Source organism: Hemitrygon akajei, chromosome 21 (genome assembly GCF_048418815.1).
Source record: "Hemitrygon akajei chromosome 21, sHemAka1.3, whole genome shotgun sequence".
Taxonomy (NCBI): domain Eukaryota; kingdom Metazoa; phylum Chordata; class Chondrichthyes; order Myliobatiformes; family Dasyatidae; genus Hemitrygon; species Hemitrygon akajei.
In genome coordinates this window covers 69,507,011-69,524,569 of record NC_133144.1, presented here as the reverse complement: position 1 = coordinate 69,524,569, position 17,559 = coordinate 69,507,011, and the positions used below count along the sequence as shown (strand labels likewise).

Here is a 17,559-nt window from a genome sequence, read left to right as displayed (position 1 = left end):
GCTGGGCAGTGCGGGGAAGGTCACGGGGTACAGAGAGCTGGGCAGTGTCTGTGGGGTTGGTCAGAGAGTACAGAGAGCTGGGCAGTGTCTGCGGGGAAGGTCACAGAGTAAAAGAGCTGGGCAGTGCGGGGAAGGTCACGGGGTACAGAGAGCTGGGCAGTGTCTGTGGGGTTGGTCACAGAGTACAGGGAGCTGGGCAGTCTCTGTGGGGAAGGTCACAGAGTACAGAGAGCTGGGCAGTGTCTGTGGGGTTGGTCACAGAGTAGAGAGAGCTGGGCAGTGTCTGTGGGGTTGGTCACAGAGTACAGAGAGCTGGGCAGTGTCTGTGGGGTTGGTCACAGAGTACAGAGAGCTGGGCAGTGTCTGTGGGGTTGGTCACAGAGTACAGAGAGCTGGGCAGTGTCTGCGGGGAAGGTCACAGAGTACAGAGAGCTGGGCAGTGTGGGGAAGGTCACAGAGTACAGAGAGCTGGGCAGTGCGGGGAAGGTCACGGGGTACAGAGAGCTGGGCAGTGTCTGCGGGGTTGGTCACAGAGTACAGAGAGCTGGGCAGTGTCTGTGGGGTTGGTCACAGAGTACAGAGAGCTGGGCAGTGTCTGTGGGGTTGGTCACAGAGTACAGAGAGCTGGGCAGTACGGGGAAGGTCACGGAGTACAGAGAGCTGGGCAGTGTCTGTGGGGTTGGTCACAGAGTACAGAGAGCTGGGCAGTGTGGGGAAGGTCACAGAGTACAGAGAGCTGGGCAGTGTCTGTGGGGTTGGTCACAGAGTACAGAGAGCTGGGCAGTGTCTGTGGGGTTGGTCACAGAGTACAGAGAGCTGGGCAGTGTCTGTGGGGTTGGTCACAGAGTACAGAGAGCTGGGCAGTGTCTGTGGGGTTGGTCACAGAGTACAGAGAGCTGGGCAGTGTCTGTGGGGTTGGTCACAGAGTACAGAGAGCTGGGCAGTGTCTGAGGGGTTGGTCACAGAGTACAGAGAGCTGGGCAGTGTCTGTGGGGTTGGTCACAGAGTACAGAGAGCTGGGCAGTGCGGGGAAGGTCACGGGGTACAGAGAGCTGGGCAGTGTCTGTGGGGTTGGTCACAGAGTACAGAGAGCTGGGCAGTGTCTGTGGGGTTGGTCACAGAGTACAGGGAGCTGGGCAGTGTGGGGAAGGTCACAGAGTACAGGGAGCTGGGCAGTGTCTGTGGGGAAGGTCACGGAGTACAGAGAGCTGGGCAGTGTCTGTGGGGAAGGTCACAGAGTACAGAGAGCTGGGCAGTGTCTGTGGGGTTGGTCACAGAGTACAGAGAGCTGGGCAGTGTCTGTGGGGAAGGTCACAGAGTACAGAGAGCTGGGCAGTGTCTGTGGGGAAGGTCACAGAGTACAGAGAGCTGGGCAGTGCGGGAAAGGTCACAGAGTACAGGGAGCTGGGCAGTGCGGGGAATATCACAGCGTATAGAGAGCTGGGCAGTGTCTGTGGGGTTAGTCACAGAGTACAGAGAGCTGGGCAGTGCGGGAAAGGTCACAGAGTACAGTGAGCTGGGCAGTGCGGGGAAGATCACAGCGTATAGAGAGCTGGGCAGTGTCTGTGGGGTTAGTCACAGAGTACAGAGAGCTGGGCAGTGCGGGGAAGGTCACAGCGTATAGAGAGCTGGGCAGTGTCTGTGGGGTTGGTCACAGAGTACAGAGAGCTGGGCAGTGTCTGTGGGGTTGGTCACAGAGTACAGAGAGCTGGGCAGTGTGGGGAAGGTCACAGAGTACAGAGAGCTGGGCAGTGTCTGTGGGGTTGGTCACAGAGTACAGAGAGCTGGGCAGTGTCTGTGGGGTTGGTCACAGAGTACAGAGAGCTGGGCAGTGTCTGTGGGGTTGGTCACAGAGTACAGAGAGCTGGGCAGTGTCTGTGGGGTTGGTCACAGAGTACAGAGAGCTGGGCAGTGCGGGGAAGGTCACAGAGTACAGAGAGCTGGGCAGTGTCTGTGGGGAAGGTCACAGAGTACAGAGAGCTGGGCAGTGCGGGGAAGGTCACGGGGTACAGAGAGCTGGGCAGTGTCTGTGGGGTTGGTCAGAGAGTACAGAGAGCTGGGCAGTGTCTGCGGGGAAGGTCACAGAGTAAAAGAGCTGGGCAGTGCGGGGAAGGTCACGGGGTACAGAGAGCTGGGCAGTGTCTGTGGGGTTGGTCACAGAGTACAGGGAGCTGGGCAGTGTCTGTGGGGAAGGTCACAGAGTACAGAGAGCTGGGCAGTGTCTGTGGGGTTGGTCACAGAGTAGAGAGAGCTGGGCAGTGTCTGTGGGGTTGGTCACAGAGTACAGAGAGCTGGGCAGTGTCTGTGGGGTTGGTCACAGAGTACAGAGAGCTGGGCAGTGTCTGTGGGGTTGGTCACAGAGTACAGAGAGCTGGGCAGTGTCTGCGGGGAAGGTCACAGAGTACAGAGAGCTGGGCAGTGTGGGGAAGGTCACAGAGTACAGAGAGCTGGGCAGTGCGGGGAAGGTCACGGGGTACAGAGAGCTGGGCAGTGTCTGCGGGGTTGGTCACAGAGTACAGAGAGCTGGGCAGTGTCTGTGGGGTTGGTCACAGAGTACAGAGAGCTGGGCAGTGTCTGCGGGGAAGGTCACAGAGTACAGAGAGCTGGGCGGTGTGGGGAAGGTCACAGAGTACAGAGAGCTGGGCAGTGCGGGGAAGGTCACGGGGTACAGAGAGCTGGGCAGTGTCTGTGGGGTTGGTCACAGAGTACAGGGAGCTGGGCAGTGTCTGCGGGGAAGGTCACAGAGTACAGAGAGCTGGGCAGTGTCTGTGGGGTTGGTCACAGAGTACAGAGAGCTGGGCAGTGTCTGTGGGGTTGGTCACAGAGTACAGGGAGCTGGGCAGTGTCTGCGGGGAAGGTCACAGAGTACAGAGAGCTGGGCAGTGTCTGTGGGGTTGGTCACAGAGTACAGAGAGCTGGGCAGTGTCTGTGGGGTTGGTCACAGAGTACAGAGAGCTGGGCAGTGCGGGGAAGGTCACAGAGTACAGGGAGCTGGGCAGTGTCTGTGGGGAAGGTCACAGAGTACAGAGAGCTGGGCAGTGCGGGGAAGGTCACGGGGTACAGAGAGCTGGGCAGTGTCTGTGGGGTTGGTCAGAGAGTACAGAGAGCTGGGCAGTGTCTGCGGGGAAGGTCACAGAGTAAAAGAGCTGGGCAGTGCGGGGAAGGTCACGGGGTACAGAGAGCTGGGCAGTGTCTGTGGGGTTGGTCACAGAGTACAGGGAGCTGGGCAGTGTCTGCGGGGAAGGTCACAGAGTACAGAGAGCTGGGCAGTGTCTGTGGGGTTGGTCACAGAGTACAGAGAGCTGGGCAGTGTCTGTGGGGTTGGTCACAGAGTACAGGGAGCTGGGCAGTGTCTGCGGGGAAGGTCACAGAGTACAGAGAGCTGGGCAGTGCGGGGAAGGTCACAGAGTACAGAGAGCTGGGCAGTGTCTGTGGGGTTGGTCACAGAGTACAGGGAGCTGGGCAGTGTCTGTGGGGTTGGTCACAGAGTACAGAGAGCTGGGCAGTGCGGGGAAGGTCACAGAGTACAGGGAGCTGGGCAGTGTCTGTGGGGAAGGTCACAGAGTACAGAGAGCTGGGCAGTGTCTGTGGGGTTGGTCACAGCGTACAGAGAGCTGGGCAGTGTCTGTGGGGTTGGTCACAGAGTACAGAGAGCTGGGCAGTGCGGGGAAGGTCACAGAGTACAGGGAGCTGGGCAGTGTCTGTGGGGTTGGTCACAGAGTACACAGAGCTGGGCAGTGTCTGTGGGGTTGGTCACAGAGTACAGAGAGCTGGGCAGTGTCTGTGGGGTTGGTCACAGAGTACAGAGAGGTGGGCAGTGTCTGTGGGGAAGGTCACAGAGTACAGAGAGCTGGGCAGTGTCTGTGGGGAAGGTCACAGAGTACAGAGAGCTGGGCAGTGCGGGAAAGGTCACAGAGTAAAGGGAGCTGGGCAGTGCGGGGAAGATCACAGCGTATAGAGAGCTGGGCAGTGTCTGTGGGGTTAGTCACAGAGTACAGAGAGCTGGGCAGTGCGGGAAAGGTCACAGAGTACAGGGAGCTGGGCAGTGCTGGGAAGATCACAGCGTATAGAGAGCTGGGCAGTGTCTGTGGGGTTAGTCACAGAGTACAGAGAGCTGGGCAGTGCGGGGAAGGTCACAGCGTATAGAGAGCTGGGCAGTGTCTGTGGGGTTGGTCACAGAGTACAGAGAGCTGGGCAGTGTCTGTGGGGTTGGTCACAGAGTACAGAGAGCTGGGCAGTGTGGGGAAGGTCACAGAGTACAGAGAGCTGGGCAGTGTCTGTGGGGTTGGTCACAGAGTACAGAGAGCTGGGCAGTGTCTGTGGGGTTGGTCACAGAGTACAGAGAGCTGGGCAGTGTCTGTGGGGTTGGTCACAGAGTACAGAGAGCTGTGCAGTGTCTGTGGGGAAGGTCACAGAGTACAGGGAGCTGGGCAGTGTCTGTGGGGTTGGTCACAGAGTACAGAGAGCTGGGCAGTGCGGGGAAGGTCACAGAGTACAGAGAGCTGGGCAGTGTCTGTGGGGAAGGTCACAGAGTACAGAGAGCTGGGCAGTGCGGGGAAGGTCACGGGGTATAGAGAGCTGGGCAGTGTCTGTGGGGTTGGTCAGAGAGTACAGAGAGCTGGGCAGTGTCTGCGGGGAAGGTCACAGAGTACAGGGAGCTGGGCAGTGCGGGGAAGATCACAGCGTATAGAGAGCTGGGCAGTGTCTGTGGGGTTAGTCACAGAGTACAGAGAGCTGGGCAGTGCGGGAAAGGTCACAGAGTACAGGGAGCTGGGCAGTGCGGGGAAGATCACAGCGTATAGAGAGCTGGGCAGTGTCTGTGGGGTTAGTCACAGAGTACAGAGAGCTGGGCAGTGCGGGGAAGGTCACAGCGTATAGAGAGCTGGGCAGTGTCTGTGGGGTTGGTCACAGAGTACAGAGAGCTGGGCAGTGTGGGGAAGGTCACAGAGTACAGAGAGCTGGGCAGTGTCTGTGGGGTTGGTCACAGAGTACAGAGAGCTGGGCAGTGTCTGTGGGGTTGGTCACAGAGTACAGAGAGCTGGGCAGTGTCTGTGGGGTTGGTCACAGAGTACAGAGAGCTGGGCAGTGTCTGTGGGGAAGGTCACAGAGTACAGGGAGCTGGGCAGTGTCTGTGGGGTTGGTCACAGAGTACAGAGAGCTGGGCAGTGCGGGGAAGGTCACAGAGTACAGAGAGCTGGGCAGTGTCTGTGGGGAAGGTCACAGAGTACAGAGAGCTGGGCAGTGCGGGGAAGGTCACGGGGTACAGAGAGCTGGGCAGTGTCTGTGGGGTTGGTCAGAGAGTACAGAGAGCTGGGCAGTGTCTGCGGGGAAGGTCACAGAGTACAGAGAGCTGGGCAGTGCGGGGAAGGTCACAGAGTACAGAGAGCTGGGCAGTGCGGGGAAGGTCATGGGGTACAGAGAGCTGGGCAGTGTCTGTGGGGAAGGTCACAGAGTACAGAGAGCTGGGCAGTGCGGGGAAGGTCACGGGGTACAGAGAGCTGGGCAGTGTCTGTGGGGTTGGTCAGAGAGTACAGAGAGCTGGGCAGTGTCTGTGGGGAAGGTCACAGAGAACAGAGAGCTGGGCAGTGTCTGCGGGGAAGGTCACAGAGTACAGAGAGCTGGGCAGTGTCTGTGGGGAAGGTCACAGAGTACAGAGAGCTGGGCAGTGTCTGTGGGGTTGGTCACAGAGTACAGAGAGCTGGGCAGTGTCTGTGGGGTTGGTCACAGAGTACAGAGAGCTGGGCAGTGTCTGTGGGGTTGGTCACAGAGTACAGAGAGCTGGGCAGTGTCTGCGGGGAAGGTCACAGAGTACAGAGAGCTGGGCAGTGTCTGTGGGGTTGGTCACAGAGTACAGAGAGCTGGGCAGTGTCTGTGGGGTTGGTCACAGAGTACAGGGAGCTGGGCAGTGCGGGGAAGGTCACAGAGTACAGGGAGCTGGGCAGTGCGGGGAAGGTCACAGAGTACAGAGAGCTGGGCAGTGCGGGGAAGGTCACGGGGTACAGAGAGCTGGGCAGTGTCTGCGGGGTTGGTCACAGAGTACAGAGAGCTGGGCAGTGTCTGTGGGGTTGGTCACAGAGTACAGAGAGCTGGGCAGTGTCTGCGGGGTTGGTCACAGAGTACAGAGAGCTGGGCAGTGTCTGTGGGGTTGGTCACAGAGTACAGAGAGCTGGGCAGTGTCTGTGGGGTTGGTCACGGGGTACAGAGAGCTGGGCAGTGCGGGGAAGGTCACGGGGTACAGAGAGCTGGGCAGTGTCTGCGGGGTTGGTCACAGAGTACAGAGAGCTGGGCAGTGTCTGTGGGGTTGGTCACAGAGTACAGAGAGCTGGGCAGTGTCTGCGGGGTTGGTCACAGAGTACAGAGAGCTGGGCAGTGTCTGTGGGGTTGGTCACAGAGTACAGAGAGCTGGGCAGTGTCTGCGGGGAAGGTCACAGAGTACAGGGAGCTGGGCAGTGCGGGGAAGGTCACGGGGTACAGAGAGCTGGGCAGTGTCTGTGGGGTTGGTCACAGAGTACAGGGAGCTGGGCAGTGTCTGCGGGGAAGGTCACAGAGTACAGAGAGCTGGGCAGTGTCTGCGGGGAAGGTCACAGAGTACAGAGAGCTGTGCAGTGTCTGTGGGGTTGGTCACAGAGTACAGAGAGCTGGGCAGTGTCTGTGGGGTTGGTCACAGAGTACAGAGAGCTGGGCAGTGCGGGGAAGGTCACAGAGTACAGAGAGCTGGGCAGTGTCTGTGGGGTTGGTCACAGAGTACAGAGAGCTGGGCAGTGCGGGGAAGGTCACAGAGTACAGAGAGCTGGGCAGTGTCTGTGGGGAAGGTCACAGAGTACAGGGAGCTGGGCAGTGTCTGTGGGGTTGGTCACAGAGTACAGAGAGCTGGGCAGTGCGGGGAAGGTCACAGAGTACAGAGAGCTGGGCAGTGTCTGTGGGGAAGGTCACAGAGTACAGGGAGCTGGGCAGTGTCTGTGGGGAAGGTCACAGAGTACAGGGAGCTGGGCAGTGTCTGTGGGGTTGGTCACAGAGTACAGAGAGCTGGGCAGTGTCTGTGGGGTTGGTCACAGAGTACAGAGAGCTGGGCAGTGTCTGTGGGGTTGGTCACAGAGTACAGAGAGCTGGGCAGTGTCTGTGGGGTTGGTCACAGAGTACAGAGAGCTGGGCAGTGCGGGAAAGGTCACAGAGTAAAGGGAGCTGGGCAGTGCGGGGAAGATCACAGCGTATAGAGAGCTGGGCAGTGTCTGTGGGGTTAGTCACAGAGTACAGAGAGCTGGGCAGTGCGGGAAAGGTCACAGAGTACAGGGAGCTGGGCAGTGCTGGGAAGATCACAGCGTATAGAGAGCTGGGCAGTGTCTGTGGGGTTAGTCACAGAGTACAGAGAGCTGGGCAGTGCGGGGAAGGTCACAGCGTATAGAGAGCTGGGCAGTGTCTGTGGGGTTGGTCACAGAGTACAGAGAGCTGGGCAGTGTCTGTGGGGTTGGTCACAGAGTACAGAGAGCTGGGCAGTGTGGGGAAGGTCACAGAGTACAGAGAGCTGGGCAGTGTCTGTGGGGTTGGTCACAGAGTACAGAGAGCTGGGCAGTGTCTGTGGGGTTGGTCACAGAGTACAGAGAGCTGGGCAGTGTCTGTGGGGTTGGTCACAGAGTACAGAGAGCTGTGCAGTGTCTGTGGGGAAGGTCACAGAGTACAGGGAGCTGGGCAGTGTCTGTGGGGTTGGTCACAGAGTACAGAGAGCTGGGCAGTGCGGGGAAGGTCACAGAGTACAGAGAGCTGGGCAGTGTCTGTGGGGAAGGTCACAGAGTACAGAGAGCTGGGCAGTGCGGGGAAGGTCACGGGGTATAGAGAGCTGGGCAGTGTCTGTGGGGTTGGTCAGAGAGTACAGAGAGCTGGGCAGTGTCTGCGGGGAAGGTCACAGAGTACAGGGAGCTGGGCAGTGCGGGGAAGATCACAGCGTATAGAGAGCTGGGCAGTGTCTGTGGGGTTAGTCACAGAGTACAGAGAGCTGGGCAGTGCGGGAAAGGTCACAGAGTACAGGGAGCTGGGCAGTGCGGGGAAGATCACAGCGTATAGAGAGCTGGGCAGTGTCTGTGGGGTTAGTCACAGAGTACAGAGAGCTGGGCAGTGCGGGGAAGGTCACAGCGTATAGAGAGCTGGGCAGTGTCTGTGGGGTTGGTCACAGAGTACAGAGAGCTGGGCAGTGTGGGGAAGGTCACAGAGTACAGAGAGCTGGGCAGTGTCTGTGGGGTTGGTCACAGAGTACAGAGAGCTGGGCAGTGTCTGTGGGGTTGGTCACAGAGTACAGAGAGCTGGGCAGTGTCTGTGGGGTTGGTCACAGAGTACAGAGAGCTGGGCAGTGTCTGTGGGGAAGGTCACAGAGTACAGGGAGCTGGGCAGTGTCTGTGGGGTTGGTCACAGAGTACAGAGAGCTGGGCAGTGCGGGGAAGGTCACAGAGTACAGAGAGCTGGGCAGTGTCTGTGGGGAAGGTCACAGAGTACAGAGAGCTGGGCAGTGCGGGGAAGGTCACGGGGTACAGAGAGCTGGGCAGTGTCTGTGGGGTTGGTCAGAGAGTACAGAGAGCTGGGCAGTGTCTGCGGGGAAGGTCACAGAGTACAGAGAGCTGGGCAGTGCGGGGAAGGTCACAGAGTACAGAGAGCTGGGCAGTGCGGGGAAGGTCATGGGGTACAGAGAGCTGGGCAGTGTCTGTGGGGAAGGTCACAGAGTACAGAGAGCTGGGCAGTGCGGGGAAGGTCACGGGGTACAGAGAGCTGGGCAGTGTCTGTGGGGTTGGTCAGAGAGTACAGAGAGCTGGGCAGTGTCTGTGGGGAAGGTCACAGAGAACAGAGAGCTGGGCAGTGTCTGCGGGGAAGGTCACAGAGTACAGAGAGCTGGGCAGTGTCTGTGGGGAAGGTCACAGAGTACAGAGAGCTGGGCAGTGTCTGTGGGGTTGGTCACAGAGTACAGAGAGCTGGGCAGTGTCTGTGGGGTTGGTCACAGAGTACAGAGAGCTGGGCAGTGTCTGTGGGGTTGGTCACAGAGTACAGAGAGCTGGGCAGTGTCTGCGGGGAAGGTCACAGAGTACAGAGAGCTGGGCAGTGTCTGTGGGGTTGGTCACAGAGTACAGAGAGCTGGGCAGTGTCTGTGGGGTTGGTCACAGAGTACAGGGAGCTGGGCAGTGCGGGGAAGGTCACAGAGTACAGGGAGCTGGGCAGTGCGGGGAAGGTCACAGAGTACAGAGAGCTGGGCAGTGCGGGGAAGGTCACGGGGTACAGAGAGCTGGGCAGTGTCTGCGGGGTTGGTCACAGAGTACAGAGAGCTGGGCAGTGTCTGTGGGGTTGGTCACAGAGTACAGAGAGCTGGGCAGTGTCTGCGGGGTTGGTCACAGAGTACAGAGAGCTGGGCAGTGTCTGTGGGGTTGGTCACAGAGTACAGAGAGCTGGGCAGTGTCTGTGGGGTTGGTCACGGGGTACAGAGAGCTGGGCAGTGCGGGGAAGGTCACGGGGTACAGAGAGCTGGGCAGTGTCTGCGGGGTTGGTCACAGAGTACAGAGAGCTGGGCAGTGTCTGTGGGGTTGGTCACAGAGTACAGAGAGCTGGGCAGTGTCTGCGGGGTTGGTCACAGAGTACAGAGAGCTGGGCAGTGTCTGTGGGGTTGGTCACAGAGTACAGAGAGCTGGGCAGTGTCTGCGGGGAAGGTCACAGAGTACAGAGAGCTGGGCAGTGCGGGGAAGGTCACGGGGTACAGAGAGCTGGGCAGTGTCTGTGGGGTTGGTCACAGAGTACAGGGAGCTGGGCAGTGTCTGCGGGGAAGGTCACAGAGTACAGAGAGCTGGGCAGTGTCTGCGGGGAAGGTCACAGAGTACAGAGAGCTGTGCAGTGTCTGTGGGGTTGGTCACAGAGTACAGAGAGCTGGGCAGTGTCTGTGGGGTTGGTCACAGAGTACAGAGAGCTGGGCAGTGCGGGGAAGGTCACAGAGTACAGAGAGCTGGGCAGTGTCTGTGGGGTTGGTCACAGAGTACAGAGAGCTGGGCAGTGCGGGGAAGGTCACAGAGTACAGAGAGCTGGGCAGTGTCTGTGGGGAAGGTCACAGAGTACAGGGAGCTGGGCAGTGTCTGTGGGGTTGGTCACAGAGTACAGAGAGCTGGGCAGTGCGGGGAAGGTCACAGAGTACAGAGAGCTGGGCAGTGTCTGTGGGGAAGGTCACAGAGTACAGGGAGCTGGGCAGTGTCTGTGGGGAAGGTCACAGAGTACAGGGAGCTGGGCAGTGTCTGTGGGGTTGGTCACAGAGTACAGAGAGCTGGGCAGTGTCTGCGGGGAAGGTCACAGAGTACAGGGAGCTGGGCAGTGCGGGGAAGGTCACAGAGTACAGAGAGCTGGGCAGTGCGGGGAAGGTCACGGGGTACAGAGAGCTGGGCAGTGTCTGTGGGGTTGGTCACAGAGTACAGAGAGCTGGGCAGTGTCTGTGGGGTTGGTCACAGAGTACAGAGAGCTGGGCAGTGCGGGGAAGGTCACAGAGTACAGGGAGCTGGGCAGTGTCTGTGGGGTTGGTCACAGAGTACAGAGAGCTGGGCAGTGTCTGTGGGGTTAGTCACAGAGTACAGAGAGCTGGGCAGTGCGGGGAAGGTCACAGCGTATAGAGAGCTGGGCAGTGTCTGTGGGGTTGGTCACAGAGTACAGAGAGCTGGGCAGTGTCTGTGGGGTTGGTCACAGAGTACAGAGAGCTGGGCAGTGTCTGTGGGGTTGGTCACAGAGTACAGAGAGCTGGGCAGTGTCTGTGGGGTTGGTCACAGAGTACAGAGAGCTGGGCAGTGTCTGCGGGGAAGGTCACAGAGTACAGAGAGCTGGGCAGTGTCTGTGGGGTTGGTCACAGAGTACAGAGAGCTGGGCAGTGTCTGTGGGGTTGGTCACAGAGTACAGAGAGCTGGGCAGTGTCTGTGGGGTTGGTCACAGAGTACAGAGAGCTGGGCAGTGCGGGGAAGGTCACAGAGTACAGAGAGCTGGGCAGTGTCTGTGGGGTTGGTCACAGAGTACAGAGAGCTGGGCAGTGTCTGTGGGGTTGGTCACAGAGTACAGAGAGCTGGGCAGTGCGGGGAAGGTCACAGAGTACAGGGAGCTGGGCAGTGTCTGTGGGGTTGGTCACAGAGTACAGAGAGCTGGGCAGTGTCTGTGGGGTTGGTCACAGAGTACAGAGAGCTGGGCAGTGCGGGGAAGGTCACAGAGTACAGAGAGCTGGGCAGTGTCTGCGGGGAAGGTCACAGAGTACAGGGAGCTGGGCAGTGCGGGGAAGGTCACAGAGTACAGAGAGCTGGGCAGTGCGGGGAAGGTCACGGGGTACAGAGAGCTGGGCAGTGTCTGTGGGGTTGGTCACAGAGTACAGAGAGCTGGGCAGTGTCTGTGGGGTTGGTCACAGAGTATAGAGAGCTGGGCAGTGCGGGGAAGGTCACAGCATATAGAGAGCTGGTCAGTAAGAAAATGAAGATGCTTTCACATGTATATGTGTTTTGTACAGTGGTGTAACCTCTGACTAGTGGGGTGCGGGAGAGCATAAAGATACATAGGTAATACAAATGTACAACACGGGAACAGGGCCTTTGGCACATTATGTCTGTGCTGAACATGATGCCAAATTAAACTGAATCTTTTCAGCCTGCATGGATTCATATTCCTCCATTCTCTCCATATTTGTGTGTCTATCGCAAAACTATTGTGTCTGTTTCAAACCCCTCTTGCGAAAACCTGTTTTAGTCACTCAACACTACTTGTGTAAAAAAACTGCCCCACACATCTCCCTTATGGTTCTCCCTCTCACCTCTGCCCTTTAGTTTTTGACATTTTTATCCTGGGAGAAAGATTCTGACCATCCATCTCTGCCTCTCAGAATTTTATAAACTTCCATCATATCTCCTCTCACCCTCCACAAGGCCAGAGAAAACAATACAAGTTTCTCCAACTGCTCCTTATAGCTAATACTCTCCAAGCAGGCAACATCCTGGTAAACATCGCCTGCACCCTCTGCAAAGCACCCACATCGTTCCTGTACTCGGGTGACCAGCACTGCACACAGTACCCCAGCTGCTACCTGCTCAAAGTTTTATGCAACTGCAACATGATTCCTCGACTCTTGGGCTCAACACAGACCATGGTATTCCCTCTACTGCTAAATCCTTTCTGCACACTCATCTGGACCATCACAACTTGCTGAAAATTTGGCTTTCCCTTCATATTGCAGAGGAATAGCCAGGGACGAAGACATCAATCATTTGCTGAGGAAAGTATGTTCACGAAGCTATTAATACTGAAGTAGAACTGATCATGGAGGTGACCCCATGAATGAAATTCTTCAGAGGTACAGAAAGCTTAAAATCAAAATTGTTTCATGTGTGTCAGTAGCAAGGAGTGAGTGAAGAATGGATGACTAACTTAACGTTCTCAATATTTACACATTTATTGTATTTGTGCAATTTATCTTCTTTTGCACATTGGTTATTTGTCAGTCTTTGTCTATGTGTATTTTTTGATTGATTCCATTGTATTTCTTTGGTTATAGTAAATACCCACAAGAAAATGATCTCAGGGTTGTATATGGCGAAATATATGTACTGTGATAATAAACTTTCTTTGAACTCTGAACTTTGATATTTCTATTCAACTACAGTCCTGTTTGAAGGTTTTTATAATTAGAACTGCTTTACGCTGATGTGATATCAGCTTCTAATTCCACTTGTACTAATAACCAGGAGTGATCTCTGGAAGGAGATTGTGCAAGTCACTTCAACATCAGCTTCCCCAGAGGCTCTGCACAGCCTTACTGAGTCCATTCTCAGTGGCTGTTCACAGCTCTAGGAACTGGTTAGGGTTTCACTCGTGCTGGCCAGCAACTACAATCTCTGTAACATCCCACCCCTACACCTTCAAACCTTGTTTTCACATCTTCAAGCTCACCATTGCTGTACAGCTGTGCACTCTGGAATCTCTCTCTAACGCTTCCCCTTGGACCTCCCTGAGGTCTCTTTCTTGCTCCCGCAGTCATTATTATGTCTGGTTGTTATCATTTCATGACTCTGGAAACTGTTATTGAGGACACAAAGCTGTTAGACAATTAATTCTTTTCAAACAGTTTAAATTATTAAAACATAAAGTACTTAGCATCATTTCAGAAAGAGGCTAGCTAGAAATGTTTCTTGTATTGATGTACCAGACCCAGGAAAGGTTTGGCACAGAATCCAGTGTGATTGACTTTGTCCCAGCGAATGGCATTGACACTGCGGAATTGTGAATGCAGCGGAGGCTACCTTGCAGGACAATGAATAACGTGACAATTCCACACTGTAAGAATTGCCTGCTAACTGGTGAGTACAGGTTTTTGTTTTAAACCAGTGTTCAATAATGGCCTTTCAGCAAACCTAATGCTCCTTGCAGTGTGAACACAGTCATCTTCAGTGGATGGTATTGGAGGGTAATGTATAATTTGTTATCCCTGACACAATGGCAGATATAGTGATGGGGGGTGTTTAAATGCAGCTGGGTGGGCTGGGTTGGGGAGGTGAGAGCAATGGGTACAGAAGGAGTTAGAGAGCTGGGGAGCACTTAATTTCACCTGTGGAAGACCATTAACCCATCAATAAAACGTATGGCTCATATCTCACTTTCAGACTGCCACTAACAGAAGTATTGATAACAAATTACAGTAACTCCATTTTAACAGTAGTTCATTTAATTTGTTCAGTGCATCCATAAACGTTCCACAAAATAATCACTCAAAACATTGTTTCCAATACTAGTGGGGCTTCTATTCCTTTTGTTTTCTTACCTATAAAAAATCTACAAATACTACATCCTAAATCCTTTTTTAACCCCTTGTGTGTAGGAATCTACTGAAACGGAATATATTCAGGGCTTTGAGGCCACTGGTAACGTTTCTGCATTTTCTCAAAAAGATGTGACTTGCCCTGGGAATACAAACGTAACCTAAACCCTGGGCCAACAGATGGCAGGGTGGGGAGAATTGATTAGGGCATTGACGGCCTCAATAGTGTAAGTGACACCTCAATGTGATTTGCCTTGAGAGTACAGACATGACCTACACTCTGGGTGACACCTCACTACAGTGCAGTCTCACCTCTGCCCTAGCTGTTCTGTGTTCTTCCCTCATTGTCATCGGCACTGTTAACAGGCAACCCCTTTGGACCAGGGCCTCCGTCATCTTAACCACTGGCAGCTGAGTCTGATCTCCACCTTAATGAGTCAATTGCCACTGTGATCCCCAAACCTCACTCACTCATAATCCCTGTAAAACATGTAAGGGTTGGAATCAAATAGGCCAGTGTAAAGAGCAGCATGTCTGGGCACTGTACTGCAGATGTACATATTTGCCAAGCCTACAGGAGGTACCAGGGAGAGGAAGGTGAAGGCAATGGGGGCTGCTGGTGTAGATGATGTCCTTCCTCTGGAGTAAGGAACCAGGATAGTTTGTTCTAGCTCTGGCTAAAGTGGGGTATGTCTCAGCATTGTCCAAGTCTTGTGGACACTCAGTTCAACTGTTCAGGTAAGGGAAGGTTGGAATTTTCATTCCAGCTTCTCTGGGCCAGTTGATATTTATTTTATTGAGATACAGTATGGAGTTGGCCCTTCAGCTGAGCTGCCCAGCAACCCCAATTTAACCCTAGTTTGATCATGGGACAATCTACAATGACCAATTAAACTACCAACCAATACGTCTTTAGTCTGTGAGAGGAAACTGGAGCACCCAGTGGAAACCCATGCAGTCACGGGGAGAATGTACAAACTCCTTACTGGCAGTGGCAGGAACTGAACTCAGGTTGATGGTACTGTCAAAAATTGTGCTAACCACTACACTACTGTGATGCCCTAAAGCCTACAACTAACTTTTATGAGTTAGTGTGTGGCAGGAGGTGGGCTGGGGGAGATCAATGGGTGTTATAGACAAGCAGAGTACAGTAGGCCACAGTCTGCCTGGGAGGACAACTTCTTCCCTGGCTTCTCCACAGCTGCACCTTGCTGATGAGATGAAATAATATTCCGATTTTGGCCAACATAGTGAAAGGCTGAAATTGGAAACAGTTTTGTTCTTTACTCACCTTCAGCACTATCAAAGCGAAAACAAATATGCATCTGTTGATGAACACTGTTATGCCACAAGCTGCTAAAACAGCAGCACATCAGAAAAGGGTTAAAGTAGTTGGAAGAAGTCATACCAACAGCCTAGTTCATTCAGAAGTTTGAAGCGATTTGGTATGTCACCAGCGGCTCTTCAGGTTTTTACAGATGTATGATGGAAGCAATAGACAATAGGTGCAGAAGTAGACCATTCGGCCCTTCGAGCCTGCACCGCCATTCTGAGATCATGGCTGATCATCTACCATCAATACCCGGTTCCTGCCTTGTCCCCATATCCCTTGATTCCCCTATCCATAAGATACCTATCTAGCTCCTTCTTGAAAGCATCCAGAGAATTAGCCTCCACTGCCTTCTGAGACAGTGCATTCCACACCCCCACAACTCTCTGGGAGAAGACGTTTTTCCTTAACTCTGTCCTAAATGACCTACCCCTTATTCTCAAACCATGCCCTCTGGTACTGGACACTCCCAGCATCTGGAACAAATTTCCTGCCTCTATCTTGTCCAATCCCTTAATAATCTTATATGTTGCAATCAGATCCCCTCTCAATCTCCTTAATTTCAGCATGTACAAGCCCAGTCTCTCTAACCTCTCTGCGTAAGACAGTCCGGACATCCCAGGAATTAACCTTGTGAATCTACACTGCACTTCCTCTACAGCCAGGATGTCCTTCCTTAACCCTGGAGACCAAAACTGTACACAATACTCCAGGTGTGGTCTCACCAGGGCCCTGTACAAATGCAAAAGGATTTCCTTGCTCTTGTACTCAATTCCCTTTGTAATAAAGGCCAACATTCCATTAACCTTCTTCACTGCCTGCTGCACTTGCTCATTCACCTTCAGTGACTGATGAACAAGGACTCCTAGATCTCTTTGTATTTCTCCCTTACCTAACTCTACACCATTCAGATAATAATCTGCCTTCCTGTTCTTACTCCCAAAGTGGATAACCTCACACTTATTCACATTAAACGTCATCTGCCAAGTATCTGCCCACTCACTCAGCCCATCCAAGTCACCCTGAATTCTCCTAACATCCTCATCACGTCACACTGCCACCCAGCTTAGTATCATCAGCAAACTTGTTGATGTTATTCTCAATGCCTTCATCTAAATCGTTGATGTAAATGGTAAACAGCTGTGGTCCCAATACCGAGTCCTGTGGCACCCCACTAGTCACCACCTGCCATTCCGAGAAACACCCATTCACCGCTACCCTTTGCTTTCTATCTGCCAACCAGTTTTCTATCCAAGTCAATATCTTCCCCCCAATGCCATGAGCTCTGATTTTACCCACCAATCTTCTATGTGGGACCTTATCAAATGCCTTCTGAAAATCGAGGTACACTACATCCACTGGATCTCCCTTGTCTAACTTCCTGGTTACATCCTCGAAAAACTCCAATAGATTAGTCAAGCATGATTTGCCCTTGGTAAATCCATGCTGGCTCGGCCTAATCCTATCACTGCTATCTAGATATGCCACTATTTCATCTTGAATAATGAACTCTAGCATCTTCCCCACTACTGATGTTAGGCTGACAGGATGATAGTTCTCTGTTTTCTCCCTCCCTCCTTTCTTAAAAAGTGGGATAACATTAGCCATTCTCCAATCCTCAGGAACTGATCCTGAATCTAAGGAACATTGGAAAATGATTACCAAAGCATCCACGATTTCCAGAGCCACCTCCTTTAGTACCCTAGGATGCAGACCATCTGGACCTGGGGATTTGTCAGCCTTCAGTCCCATCAGTCTACTCATCACCGTTTCCTTCCTAATGTCAATCTGTTTCATTTCCTCTGTTACCCTATGTCCTTGGCCCATCCATACATCTGGGAGATTGCTTGTGTCTTCCCTAGTGAAGACAGATCTAAAGTACTTATTAAATTCTTCTGCCATTTCTCTGTTTCCCATAACAATTTCACCCAATTCATTCTTCAAGGGCCCAACATTGTTCTTAACTATCTTCTTTCTCTTCACATACCTAAAAAAGCTTTTGCTATCCTCCTTTATATTCCTGGCTAGCTTGCGTTCGTACCTCATTTTTTTCTCCCCGTATTGCCTTTTTAGTTAAGTTCTGTTGTTCCTTAAAAATTTCCCAATCATCTGTCTTCCCACTCACCTTAGCTCTGTCATACTTCTTTTTTTTTAATGCTATGCAATCTCTGACTTCCTTTGTCAACCACTGTGGCCCCTTTCCCCCCTTTGAATCCTTCCTTCTCTGGGGGATGAACTGATTTTGCACCTTGTGCATTATTCCCAAGAATACCTGCCATTGCTGTTCCACTGTCTTTTCTGCTAGGATATCCGTCCATTTAACTTTGGCCAGCTCCTCCCTCATGGCTCCATAGTCTCCTTTGTTCAACTGCAACACTGACCTTATCCTTCTCAAATTGCAGATAAAAACTTATCATATTATGGTCACTACCTCCTA

General features: G+C 53.6%; 1 long non-coding RNA gene across 2 annotated transcripts in view; it reads left to right on the top strand.

The window, feature by feature from the left end:
* Positions 1–17,559, top strand: part of LOC140714431 (uncharacterized) — a 51,861-nt gene that overhangs the window by 22,641 nt on the left and 11,661 nt on the right. For both annotated transcript variants that reach the window (XR_012095873.1, XR_012095872.1), the window contains exon 2: positions 12,215–12,331. This is a non-coding gene — a long non-coding RNA (uncharacterized lncRNA). The remainder of the gene's footprint in view (positions 1–12,214; positions 12,332–17,559) is intronic.